Source organism: Giraffa tippelskirchi, chromosome 6 (assembly GCF_054371585.1).
Source record: "Giraffa tippelskirchi isolate mGirTip1 chromosome 6, T2T-mGirTip1v1.2.pri, whole genome shotgun sequence".
Taxonomy (NCBI): domain Eukaryota; kingdom Metazoa; phylum Chordata; class Mammalia; order Artiodactyla; family Giraffidae; genus Giraffa; species Giraffa tippelskirchi.
In genome coordinates this window covers 18,865,323-18,878,127 of record NC_137280.1, presented here as the reverse complement: position 1 = coordinate 18,878,127, position 12,805 = coordinate 18,865,323, and the positions used below count along the sequence as shown (strand labels likewise).

At 44.4% G+C, this 12,805-nt stretch overlaps 1 protein-coding gene and 1 pseudogene across 2 annotated transcripts in view; one reads left to right on the top strand and one right to left on the bottom strand.

The window, feature by feature from the left end:
- The window catches only part of BAALC (BAALC binder of MAP3K1 and KLF4), a 179,050-nt gene extending 167,864 nt beyond the window's left edge, over positions 1-11,186 (bottom strand). Inside the window, exon 1 of the transcript XR_014057475.1 lies at positions 11,096-11,186. The gene's annotated coding sequence lies outside the window, so the exon portion shown is untranslated. The remainder of the gene's footprint in view (positions 1-11,095) is intronic.
- Positions 1,766-9,192, top strand: LOC145511066 (small nuclear ribonucleoprotein Sm D2 pseudogene; annotated as a pseudogene). The gene has a single exon (XR_014057476.1). The product of XR_014057476.1 is annotated as a small nuclear ribonucleoprotein Sm D2 pseudogene (transcript).
- Positions 11,187-12,805: the final 1,619 nt, after the last annotated feature.

Below are 12,805 nucleotides of genomic sequence, written 5' to 3'. Positions count from 1 at the left end.
TTAGTTCTTTGATAGCCTAGGGTCTTGGAGTCAGTGCTCCCACTCCAAAGGCTCAGGGCTTGATCTCTGGTCAGGAACGAAGATTCCACAAGTGGTTTGCTATGGCATTAAGTGAGGTTAAAACAAATATCCCCAAACGAGAAACCAAAGAGGAACCCCAGACAAATGGCAGTTACAAAATCAAGAAAATGATAATTAAAATAATGGAATATACACATAAACATATAAACCCATAAGCAAAGTCAAAACAGTCCAACAAAAGTAAAGTACAATAGTGTGACCCAGTGAACAAAGGAAATCAAAAATTATATTTACCAGTTAAGAACAAAACTAACTAAAGCACAAACTGGAAAACAAAACCAAAGCAGGGTGCCAAGCGGGGAATAAAGCAATGAAAATAAAACTAACAAATATGTTGAGAGGAAAGGAAAGACAGAAAAGAAAGAATAGATATGCAAAGTTAAACAGATAAAGAAGATTTATATACATTAAAGATTAACTGCAAGGGGAAAAGAACAGTAGGAAAAGCAAACAAAGGAATAAACGTAGAAAACATAATAGGTTTAAAAAATTAAAAAAGAAAACAACAAGAAAAACGAAAACTACACGGAACTGCAAAAGTCCAACAGAGAGGCAGAGGTTTATAACAACAATAAAAAATGTGACTGAGGAAAAAAAAAGCTCAGAAGCTTAATCAGACTTCATAGTGCCAATAAAATCGACAACTACAACAGGAGGGTGGGGGAAGAAAAAAGAAAAAAAAAATCCAAAAGAATCTACAGAACAAGTCAAAACATAAGAATAATAACTGGTTTTCTTGAGTCACTGTTGTCCGAGTCCTTTCTCTCACTGGAGTCACAGTCCACCTCACCTCCCTAGGATGCCCTCCAACAACACTGTGCTGATCTCTGGACCTGCTGTGGTGGCCGCTCAGATTCTAGTCTGGTCCTAGTCCTGTGTGTTCTTGCCTCCAATGTCCACAGCTATCAGAACTAGTGCATTTTCTTTGTGGGAGCTCTCAATGTCCTTTTATATATTCTGTAGACACAGAGTCTGCCTAGGTGATTGTGTGAATTTAATCTGCAGCTTGTACAGCTGGTGGGTCTTCTTCCTTAGCCACGCTGTCCCTGGGTTTCTATTGTGATTTTATTTCCACGTCTGTAGGTGGGTTGTCCACTAGGATTTGCTTCAGAGGCTGCCCTGGAGGACTTGAGTTTGCCCCTGTGAGGGCCAGGTGTGGAGGTGGTGCAGCTGCTTGAGTCGCAGGGGTTCTGGCAGCACCAGGTACTCAGAGGGGTTGGAGGCTAGGGCAGCAGGAAATATAGTGCTCTCGAAGGGAATGGCAACCAGTATTGGCCAATACACTCCAGTATTCTCGCCTGGAGAACCCCCCTGACAGGGGCCTGGCAGGCTACTGTCTACAGGGTCGCAAAGAGTCGGACACGACCAAAGCGACCCTGCGTACATAGATGCAAGACTTTTCTTGCCTGTGGCAGCTCTGCCCCAGTGAGAATTAAGCGTGAAGGTGATGCAGCTGCTTGGCTTGCCAGGACCTTGGCGGCGTCAACTGTGCAGGGACACGGACTGCCTCCACTGCAGGAGTTATGGCCCTATCAGTCTTTTTTGAGCCTCTTGTAGCTGGTGATCAGAGGGCCTCTTTGGCCATTTAGGCACTTAGAGGGCTCCCTTGTCTGGGGTCCTTTTCTGTTGTTTGGCGCATCAGGCACATAGACGGGCCCCCCTGGCTGGGGTCCTACTCTGTATATCGGCGCGTCAGGCACTTAAAGGGGCATCCTGGGAGGGGTCCTACTCTGTGGTTCAGTGCATCAGGTGTTTGATGGGCCAGCCTCTCTATTGTTCAGCTGCTGATGCAGGCGTGTAGGGAGAGAAAGGCTATGGTGATGGTTCCACCGCCTACGCTGACTCGGCCATATGGCCTTGCTTCCATGGCTGCCTGGCTTCCCTCCACAGGTATTTCCCATCACAATCTCCTCCCTCACATCCCCTCGATCCATCTCTCCGCAGTCAACAGCAGCCCTGGCCCTGGGATTGCTCCACAAGCCCTAAACTCCAGCTCCCAGCCGCTCCACCATTCAGGGGATCTACGTCCCTGTCCGGGCTATGTGTATGACTGTGGCAAGGACTGTCGGACTCTCATTCCATTTAGGCTGCCACAGGTCAGTTGTTTCACTCTCAACCTTAAATGTTTCTCCTCTGACTCAGACAATTGCCCCCATGTGGGGATCGGACCCCTGCTTCAGTTCCGCCACCCACTGAGGGCAGGTCCAGTCCTACTAACACTCCCGTTTTTCCCCCTAGTTCCTTCATCCTACTGAGATTTGTATGGTTGTATATATTCTTTTCTGCTGATCGAGTACTCCTGTCCCTCTCAGCTGGTACTCTGCATGCATTTCTGTGTCTGATGGTGTATTCCTGATGTATCCTTGGAGAGAGATGTACTCCACATCCACCTACTCCTCTGCCATCTTGTTCTCCCGCACTCCAATATTCTTGCCTGGTGAATCCCATGGACAGAGGAGCCTGGAGGGTTACAGTCCATGGGGGTCACAAAGAGTTGAACACGATTGAGCAACTAACACACACATGATTATCCCAGCGTTGTTATGAAGATTAAGTGAGATAATGAATGGAAACCACTTAGTGCAGACACTTATTAGGCCTTCCATAAACGTTGATAATGATATAGTAAATTTTCAATAATTATCTCATGCTACATATCTGCGAGTGACAACTCTCATCTTACCTTTTCTAAGCACCTCTTATAATGACAGTCCTTTAACATATCCTTTGTAAAAGATATTTAAGCATGTATCTTAAACTCTACATCCAATTATGCTACCAAAACAAATCTACAATGAAAACATTGATTTTATTTTTGACATATGTATAACTGGAGCCCCCTACTGTCAGGGGAGCCCTAACTATCTGATTTTGTTTTGTTTTTTTTCCATCCAATTTTCAAAACTCCTAGAAGCCTTCTAGGAGTCCTGAGAAGACTCAGGACAATTGGTTAACCCAAGACAACAGAGGGCTTCCCTTGTGACTCAGACGGTAAAGAATCAGCCTGCAATGCAGGAGACCCAGATTCCATTCCTGGGTTGGGAGGATGCCCTGGAGAAGGGAATGGCTACCTGCTCCAGTATTCTTGCCTGGAAAATCCCATGTACAGAGGAGCCTGGCAGGCTACAGTCCATGGGGTCGCAAATAGTCAGACATGACCGAGGGACTAACACATGACAACAGGTCCCACATGGCAAAGAACCTGAGAAAACCAGCCCTCTCCATAATAACAGGAGATGCTCTCCGAGAGCAGGATAAGTTGAGATTTCTTGATGCTTCCAGAGTATTCTCAAGTCTCTTCCCCAGGTAGAAGCCTCCATCCTCGTCACCACCTCCCAAAGAGCTGAGCCCCTCTCACTGCCCTTCTGCACCCTGGGGATTCTGGTGCATGGAGACTAGCCAGACCCCCATGGCAGACACCTCATTGTCCCCACTCTGCTCTTCTCTGAGGAAAGGATGGAGCCTGGGAGCCACCCAGCCTCCTCCCCTTTAGAACTCAAAGTCTGAAATAGGCAGAGAAGAGGCTAAGGAAACGCAGAGGAGACAGAAGTGACCTGAGAGCATGGCTACCACCACCACCACCACGGGCCTTCTCAAGAAACCCAGGAGTGAAATGATCCCAGAGAAGCTGCAGAAGCAGGGGGAGAAGGTTAATTTGAGGCCACTCTCCATGCTCATGCAGTCGGTCAAGAACAACACCCAGGTGCCCATCAACTGCCGCAACAACAAACAGCTCCTGGACGCTGTGAAGGCCTTGGGTGAGCACTGCAATGTGGTGCTGGAGAACGTGAAGGAGAGGTGGGTGGAGGTTTCCAAGGGTGGCAAGGGCAAGAAGAAGTCCAAGCCAGTCAACAAGGACCACTGCATCTCAAAGATGTTCCTGTGCTGGATCCTCGTGGTCCTGTGAGACTGGCTCATCCCTGACAAGGAGGGGCCTCCTCCCCACCGTCAGAACCTGCCCCCTCATTTTTGTTTGTTAAACAACAAACAAAAATACTAAGGAACACTGATACTCCATTTAAAACTGCAACCTCTCCCCCACATCTCCAGCTTTATCCCTCTCCATTGTGTTTATCATCTTCTTACATTCTGTTTTACTTGATTTCTTGGTTGTCTGTTTTCCCCTTCTAGAAAGTAAAATCCTCTAGGGCAGTGATTTCTTTCTTCTTTGCACACTGCTATATGCTAGCACCTAGACCCTGCAACACAGTAGGCTCTGAAAATATTTCTTAAATGCCTAAAGCAAATGAAGAGTATTTATTGGATTTGAAAGTGGCTCTATCTTTTTGACAGATCATAACGGGCCAAAGCTTAAAAATTTCAAATGTTGTGAGTTTTACCCATGTCCTCCTTGAAATATTATGAAAGTTTATCACAAGCATCTCTAAAAAGGCTGAAGTTTTAAAACAGATGCAAGGCTTAAAATAGCAAATGATACTGTTTTTTTTTTTTTTCTTCTTCTATCTGCCTCATCCCCTCCACCAACACCACTGCCTTCCCCCACCCACCCCTGCCCTCCATTGCAACATACACATATACATCCTCTTGGATTTTGCCTCACTTAGGCATCTAGACTATTTTGTGAATTAAAAAATACCATGATGGAAGGAGGGAGAAAAAAGAGTCTGTTTTTAGTTTTAAAAGCCTAGGCCCTGAGAAAATTCAGAGCATAGGAAAATCGTGAGTATGGGTCAGATATTTATACCCTCAGACCAGAAACAGATTTCCCAGGCTGTTGAGGGCAACCATTTGTTTTCTGTATCTATGACTCTGTTTCTATTTTGTTAATGTTTTTCATTTTTTCTCTTTTTACTGCTTTTAAAAATTTTGTTTTATTTTTGGTTGCTGTGTGCAGGGCTTTCTCTAGTTGTGGTGAGCGGGGGCTGCTCTTTGTTGCAACACAAGGACTTTTCATTGCAGTTCATTTCTAGGACACCTGGGCTTCAGTAGTTGCAGCACGTGGGCTCAGTAGTTGTGGCCCAGGGGCTTAGTTGTTCTGTGGCACGTGGAATCTTCCCAGATGAGGGGTCAAACCCGTGTTCCCTGCACTGGCAGGTGGATTCTCATCCACTGTACCACGAGGGAAGTCCCTTTTTATTTTTACTATTTTAAAAAATATGTATTTATTTATTTGGCTGCTTTGGTTGCAGCATCAGGATCTTGGTTGCAGCTCGTGGGGTTTCCCTTGCCGCACTCGGGCTTTGCTCCAGTTGTGGTAAGCAGGCTGTGGAGTGCACACGCTCAGTAGTTGCAGCGTATAGGCCTCGTTGCCCTGGGGCACGTGGGATCTTAGTTCCCCAGCAGGGGATCTAACCCATGCCCCCTGCATTGGAAGGCAGATTCTTAACCACTGGACCACCAGGGAAGTCCATTTTGTTTTTTAGATTCCACATGTTAGTGAGACCATACAGTATTTGTCTTTCCCTAACTTACTTCAGTTAGCATGATACCCTCTAGGTCCATCCACTTTATCACAAATGGTAAGATTTCATTCTTTTTATGGCTGGATAATATTCCATTGTGTGTGTATGTATATGTATACACACGGTAGAATATTCTTCTTTATCCATCTGTCTGTTGATGGCCACTGAGGTGGTAATGTGATGTTTTACAAAAACAACACAGATATTTGGGATTATGGATTATTTTGTGTGTTCTCTTTTGTGAAATAAAGAGATGACAGATTTAAATTAATTTGGCTCCAGGCATACTGGAAAAAGATTTTGTTAGTGCCTCATTCTCCCCCTTACACTGAGGCTCTTCCAGGGCCCAGTTATGAGTCTTGCACTACAGTAGATATAGCCACAACTAATATAGCTCCCAGAGAGGACAAGTAAAGTGAGCCGCCTGGGATCAGGAAAAGAAGCAGGAGGAAGGGCAGTTAAGTTTCCTTGTTTAAATGTATGCATGTATATTCAGCTCAGATATTTCTCTTATTAAGCTCATATTCTATGTTATTAATACAATTTATAATGATTCATAGATACATGTAACTATAGTGTTACACAGCAAATTGTGTGCCTACCCTAGACAAAACTTCAGAAAATTCACCGTCTGAATTCTTCCATCTGTATGATTTCTTGATCTTTTATTGACAGATCTAAAACCCTCATGATTCTAAGTGTTTCTCGCTGATATTTTGCAATAGGAAATCTAGGCTAAAAGAAATTTCTGACAGGTCATTTATTATTAATGGTGACTATTTCCCTCATTAAGTTACAAAGGAATGAGGTACTTTAGAACCCAGAAAAAGCCTCCTGAACCTCACTTGGAGAGATTCCGTGATATGTAGACTACTCATAGGCTAAGGTGGAGAAGGCAATGGCACCCCACTCCAGTACTCTTGCCTGAAAAATCTCATGGACAGAGGAGCCTGGTAGGCTGCACTCCATGGGGTCGCACAGAGTCGGACACGACTGAAGCAACTTAGCAGCAGCAGCAGCATAGGCTAAGGACTTGAGCTTCACTGTATGTGTGATGGAGATGCATGAAGATGCCCAAGCAGAAAGTGATCTCTGCATTTTAAACCCTGCCTCTTACAAGCTACTTTTTTAGCAGTATGAGCAAGAGTTGGAGCACCAAGACTGTGTGGGCAGGAAGTGGGCAGCTGCAGTGATACCAGGTAGAGATTATCAGGACCATAGAGAGAGCTATTATTTGCTGAGTGCCCCATCTGTGTCAGAGAAAAGAGCTCAGTGTTTCTCACTGCTAATCTTCATGATAACCTTGTGAAAGAGTTCTTAACTTTTCACAGATCAGGGAAGTGGAGGCTCAAAGAGGGTCGTTACCTTGTCTAAGTTGACACAGCTACGAAATGTTTGCTTTGGTTTTCCAGTGGGTAGGTGACACTAAGCATTCTTTAAGGAAGAAGACAATCCCACTCAACAGAGAACTGCTACATCCCAAATCCCAAAAGTGCCTCTTCCAAGAAATACTGGAGACAATCTTAAAGGACATCTACCTGTCAGACTGGAGAGAAGTGGGAATGAGAGACGGGATTTCAGAAATAGATGATCCAGAATCTATGAGATGTATTTTGTTGTTCAGTTGCCAAGTCATGTCCAACACTTCGCGACCCCATGGACTTCACAGCACACCAGGCTTCCCTGTCCGTCACCATCTCCCAGAGTCTGTCAAAGTTCATGTCCATTGAATCGGTGATGCCATCCAACCATCTCAAATAAAACAACACTAAGAAGAGCTTATAAAGAGAGAACATTCTGAAAACCCAGCAAAGTCAGCATCAAAGTGTGATTTCTGGAGCACCTGGAATCCATCAGCATCACCTGGAATTCATTAGACGCCAAACCTTGGACCCTATCCTAGACCTGCTGAGTCAGAAGCTCTGGGTTGGAGCCAACAACCTGTGACCTAACAAGTCCTCCAGGTGATTCTGATGCACAACCAATTGAGAGAACCATTGAGGGAAACGTTGGACAGAAAATGAGGAAAACAGGGCAAGAAAAGAGAAGAAATGAGAGTTTCTGGAATAAGTGGTCAATGGGGACAAATGCTGTGAACTCAAGCAGAGCAGCTACTACATCTGATGAAACAGGATGTTCTCAATGACTTTGCCAGGAATAGTTTTTCATGGATGGGCAGATTGAGGGCTTATCTGGAATAATAATAAAAGAATGAGGAGTAAAAGAAAAAGGAGAGATCACTAGTAGCTTTAGAAGGACATAGTGTTAAGGAAGAGTTTTTTGTGTAAGAGGACAGAATTATGCCTATATAAGACAAAGGGGAAAAATAAACAAGAAAGAAAAGAAAATTACAAGCGCAAAGTGACTGGACAGTAAGATCGAGCCAAGTGTTGCATGTAGCAGGGGCAGGGAGATACTGGTTGAAACAAGACACACCTTTCCAGAAATGGGAAGGACAAAGGCAGGGAGAAATCCAGAGGTGTTGAAAAACCAAGGACACTGAACACTTAGCATGATGCCTCCCACCCAGCAGGCTCTTGGGACTAGGAAGCCCACTAGTTTCAAATTAATCTTCAGCTTGACTGTTCAGTGGCCGTGTGGCCTTAGGCAGAGCAATGAACCTGAGTCTCGGTTTCTCCCATCTGTGAAAGGAGAGGCCAAATCTTAAGCAGAGCTCAAAGGGGCAGGAACTGGGAAGCGACCTTGGAAAATGGGAAGATCTGGAACAATTCCTGTGAGGAATGGGAGACAGAGACCAGTAAAAAGAGCATGTACACAACCTGGTAAAGGGTACATAAGGAGCTTGTGAAACCAGAATAGTATAAAACTTAAAAATAATGTTCCAGCTCTGGACTGACATTCCAGTCCTTATTTTGGTTCAACTTCTGTATACATCAAACAACAAATAACCCTAAACCCAGGATTGTGTGGTTACTGAGAAAGGAAGAGCTGCTTATAGGGGATTAATTTTATGTACCGTCTTGACTGGATTACTGGGTACCCAGACAATGGTCAAACGTTGTTCTGAGAGTTTCTGTGTGGGTGTGTTTGGATGAGACTGATATTTAAATGGGTGGACCCAGGTAAAGCAGACTGCCCTCCCTAATGTGACTGCCCTCATCCAATCAGTTGAAGACCTGAATAAAACAAAAGGCTGACCTCCCACAAGTCAGAGCGAGTTCTCCCGCCTGATGGCCTTCGAGCTTGGACATCAGTTCTTCGTCATTCTACTGCAGTGTCTGGCCTTTGGACTCAAACTAGGACATCAGCTCTGGAGATCTGGGACTTTCCAGCCTCCATAACTGTGTGAGCCAATTCATTATAATAAATCTCCTCACAGAGTTTCCTGTTGGTTCTGTTTCTCTGGAGGTTCCCCCCAACTACTCCACTGCCTCCCTGCGTGATTTTACCGTTCATCCCCCTCAGTTTCAGAGAGGATTTGAAAGGGCCATTTAGCATCATGAAATTTCAGGCAAGGCTTTCAACATGCAAACTGGTCCTTACAGGAGCAAAAGCGGGTTCATTGGAAAGGGGTTCTGAAATGAAAGGAGAGTAAGGGAAAACAGAATAAACAGAAGAATTACCAAGGTAAAACAATCAAAAGAGAACCAGAATGTTAAAAGATTGTGACCAAACAAAGTAAGGCATGAAAGATATGGAAAGTTATCAAAGAAGAAGGAAAAAAAAGGAAAAATGGAGAAGTCTTGATAAATATTATTGGGGCCTCACAATTTCAATGTGGGATTTGATGAGTTTGGGGAGACTGAACTGGAGAGTTAACTTTTCCAAGGAGGAGGAACTGAAGCTGTGTGTCTTGAGCTTGAAGATAAGAGCCTTCCAAACCATTTATTTGAGAAAAGGAATTCTGATGCAAGGGCAAATAGCCAATTAAAATCTGTAGCACTTTGGGAAAAGCTCACACTTCCCTTCAACTGAAGTACCTAATTAGATGGCCCCATTCCAGAACTAATACTAGCAATTCCCAAGCAATCAATTCCTTTTTCCCAATGGTCACACCTCTCTGAAGTTGCAGTACTTCCTGAAAGAGTTAGGAATGCACGATAATAGCTGAGCCAGATGAATACCTTAAATGACTTAAGAGGCAGAGGCAAGAGACCGGTTAGAGTAGCAACCATTTATATGATAGAGTTATTTATTTTTAAAAATATTTTCTTGGCCGTGCTGGGTCTTAGTTGCAGCATGTGGGATCTTAGTTCCTCGACTAGGGATCGAACCTCGGGCCCCCTGCATTGGGAAAGTGGAGTCTTAGCCACTGGATCACCAGAGAAGTCACTCTGATAGATTTCTATATTAAGTTAAAGAACAGAGATCATAGCTTCTTGTTTCCTAGCAAAAGGCCATAGTGGATCGAAGCAAAAAGACAACTTGCCCCTGTCATAAATGTGGAAGTGAGACATACAGACATATTGGGAAAATGAGAAGGAAACCATAGTGTCCTCCACCCCTACGACCCCTGTTGTCATATGTTGGCTATTGACAAAGGGCTGCATAGTTAGCTGGTTATGGATCTAAACTGCCAAGTAATTTTATAAACACATGATGACTAGGAGTTTGAAGAAATCAGGGCAGAAATTCATAGTAAAGTTCACAAATTACTAAACTCTGCCCGGATCTCCATGGACATTTGCAAGAGAGCAGAGTCTGTTCGCAAAGCACTCTTAAAAAGAGTGACGGGGTGGACAGCTTTGGGGCACGAAGTCCGACATACTTCCTGGCATAGAAAGTTCTCCATAAATCCAGGTACTGGATGAACCCAGCACTGGCCATAAATGTGACAAAGACCTAAGTAACAGCACTGCTGGGGGATTCCTGAAACATGTCAATTAGACCCTACGGTGGGTTCCCTTTGTTGTGAGAACTCCATCTAGGCTCTCTGCCGTGGTCTGTAAGACCCTACATGGCTTAAAATTGTTGACAGCCCCTCACTGGTTAAGCTCTTGGTCAGAAGCTGTGCTGACCTTGCTATTCGAACCCTCTGAGTGCCTTCCCTGCAGGGACCTTCGCATCTGCTGTTCCTCCAACCAGGAGTGGTCCTCCCCTAGTTCTACGCAGGCCCAGCGTCTTCTAGGGCAAGTCACCACCCTATCTAAAGCAGCTCTTTTCACCCCTTCTCAGCCCAGGTCACTCTCTTATCACCTAACAAGGTCAGAGGTGAAAGGTTGTACTTGATGATGTGTTTGTTGCCTCTCCACCACCAACAGGTCAGCTCCAGGTGGGCAGGGTCCTTCTCCAGACTGCTTTGTCACAGCCAGGTTTTCACAACTAGTCAACATTTGCTGAAGGAAATGGATTCTGCCCTCAGGGAACTCATAATGTGTACCTTCAGGGAAGGGTTGTCCAGTGAAAGAACGTAAATTCTCTCAGTCATGTCCCAACTCTTTGTGACCCCCATGGACTGCAGCCCTTCAGGCTCCTCTGTCCATGGAATTTCCCAGACAAGAACACTGGAGTGGGTTGCCATCTCCTTCCCCAGGGGATCATCCCAACCCAGGGATCAAACCCAGGCAGACTCTACCAGCTAAGCCACCAGGGAATCCCCTGGTGAATGAATGAACTAGAGATATTCTCACCTAGAGGAGTGTCAGAGACATGTACTAAAGCAGCAGAGAGAGACCATCAGACCAGTTAATCCTCACATAGCTTACTTTCTCAGAGACTGCTGGGAAGAAGTGCTGTTGTCATGACAACTGGCAATAGCAGAGTTCCCTGAAACAGATGTGCGACAACCCCAGAAGTGGGGGAGGGGTCCACAGCCTGCTGCAGCGAAGTCCAACTGCTATGATGAGTGGAACAAGGAACACAGGAAAGATAAAGGCACTGACAGAAAAGGAGGCCATAAAACCTTAGAATAAATAGCAAGAGTACTGAAAGGAGTAAAACCTTGAAGTGTAAAACTCCACCTCTTTCATAAAGGGGAATTCAAATTAATTTCTTAGCTACATTGATATAAATATATGAGAAAAGAATTGAGGGAATTTGTATGTAACTTGAAAATTTAAAAACCTGGCAGGCTTTTAAAATTTGGAAATAATATAGATCATAAAATGTACCCTTTGACTGTCCAGCTCAGTGTGCTGTGCTAGTCCCTGTTATGTCCGACTCTCTGCGACCTCATGGACTGTAGCCTGCCAGGCTCCTTTACCCATGGAACTCTCCAGGTCAGAATACTGGAGTGGGTTGCCATTCCCTTCTCCAGGGGATCGTCCCAATCCAGGGATTGAACCCAGGTCTCCCACATAGCAGGAGGATTCTTTACCGTCTGAGCCACCGTTTCAGTGGGTTTTGGTATATTCACAAAGCTGTGCAACTATCACCATTATCTAGTCTCAGACTATTTTTATCACTCCTGAAAGAATTGGGTACAGTTAGCAGTCACTCCCAAATCCCTCCCTCTTCCTGGTCTCTATCAACCATCAGTCTTTCTGGATCTTTGGCTTTGCCTATTCCTGACATTTCATCTAAATGGAATCATACAAACATATGACCTTTTATGCCTGGCTTCCTTCACTTGGCATAATGTTTTCAAGATTCATCCATGTTGTGGATTGGAACTTCATTTCTTTTTTGTGACTGTACCACAATTTATTCACTCATCCATCATAAGTTGATAGGCACATGTGTTGTGTCCACTTTTAGGCTATTATAAATAATGCTATGAACTTTCATGTACAGGTTTTGTAAGGATGTATGTTTCCAATTCTCTGGGGATTATGCCTTGGAATAGAATTTCCAGTCATATGATCCTGGTAAGTTTTTAATGGGGGAATTTGCCTTCAAACTATATGTAGCTAGAGAAAAACTGATTTCAATTCGCATGAGATATAGAAGAGACAAAAAAAGAAACAAACATCAGGTAACACAAAAAAGAATAATACTAACAATAAAAACAGCAGCTAACAAGTTAAACCCCTTCTCTGTGCCACGTGTCTTACTAGGTACCCTCCATGAGGTTTAATTCTCACAATAATCCTAGCGTGTTGTTATAATTACCCCTCTTCTACAGGTAAAGAAATGGGTTCAGACCCCAGGATGTCAGGCTGCCCAAGATCACACGAGAAGAGGACACGCAGATCTGAATGTGGCAGGTACGTCCAGCTCCAAGGGGCCAGCAGAGACCACAGACCACTGGGGCATTCCTCGCCAGCACTCATGGCCTAAATTCCCCATCAGAGAAGACTCCAGTCAAGTTGAAAATAAACATAAAACAATATTCTGCTTTCAGAACACACACAAGAGAAGCTACATTAAAAATAAGGAAAGCATCCATTTTGTACAAAGGG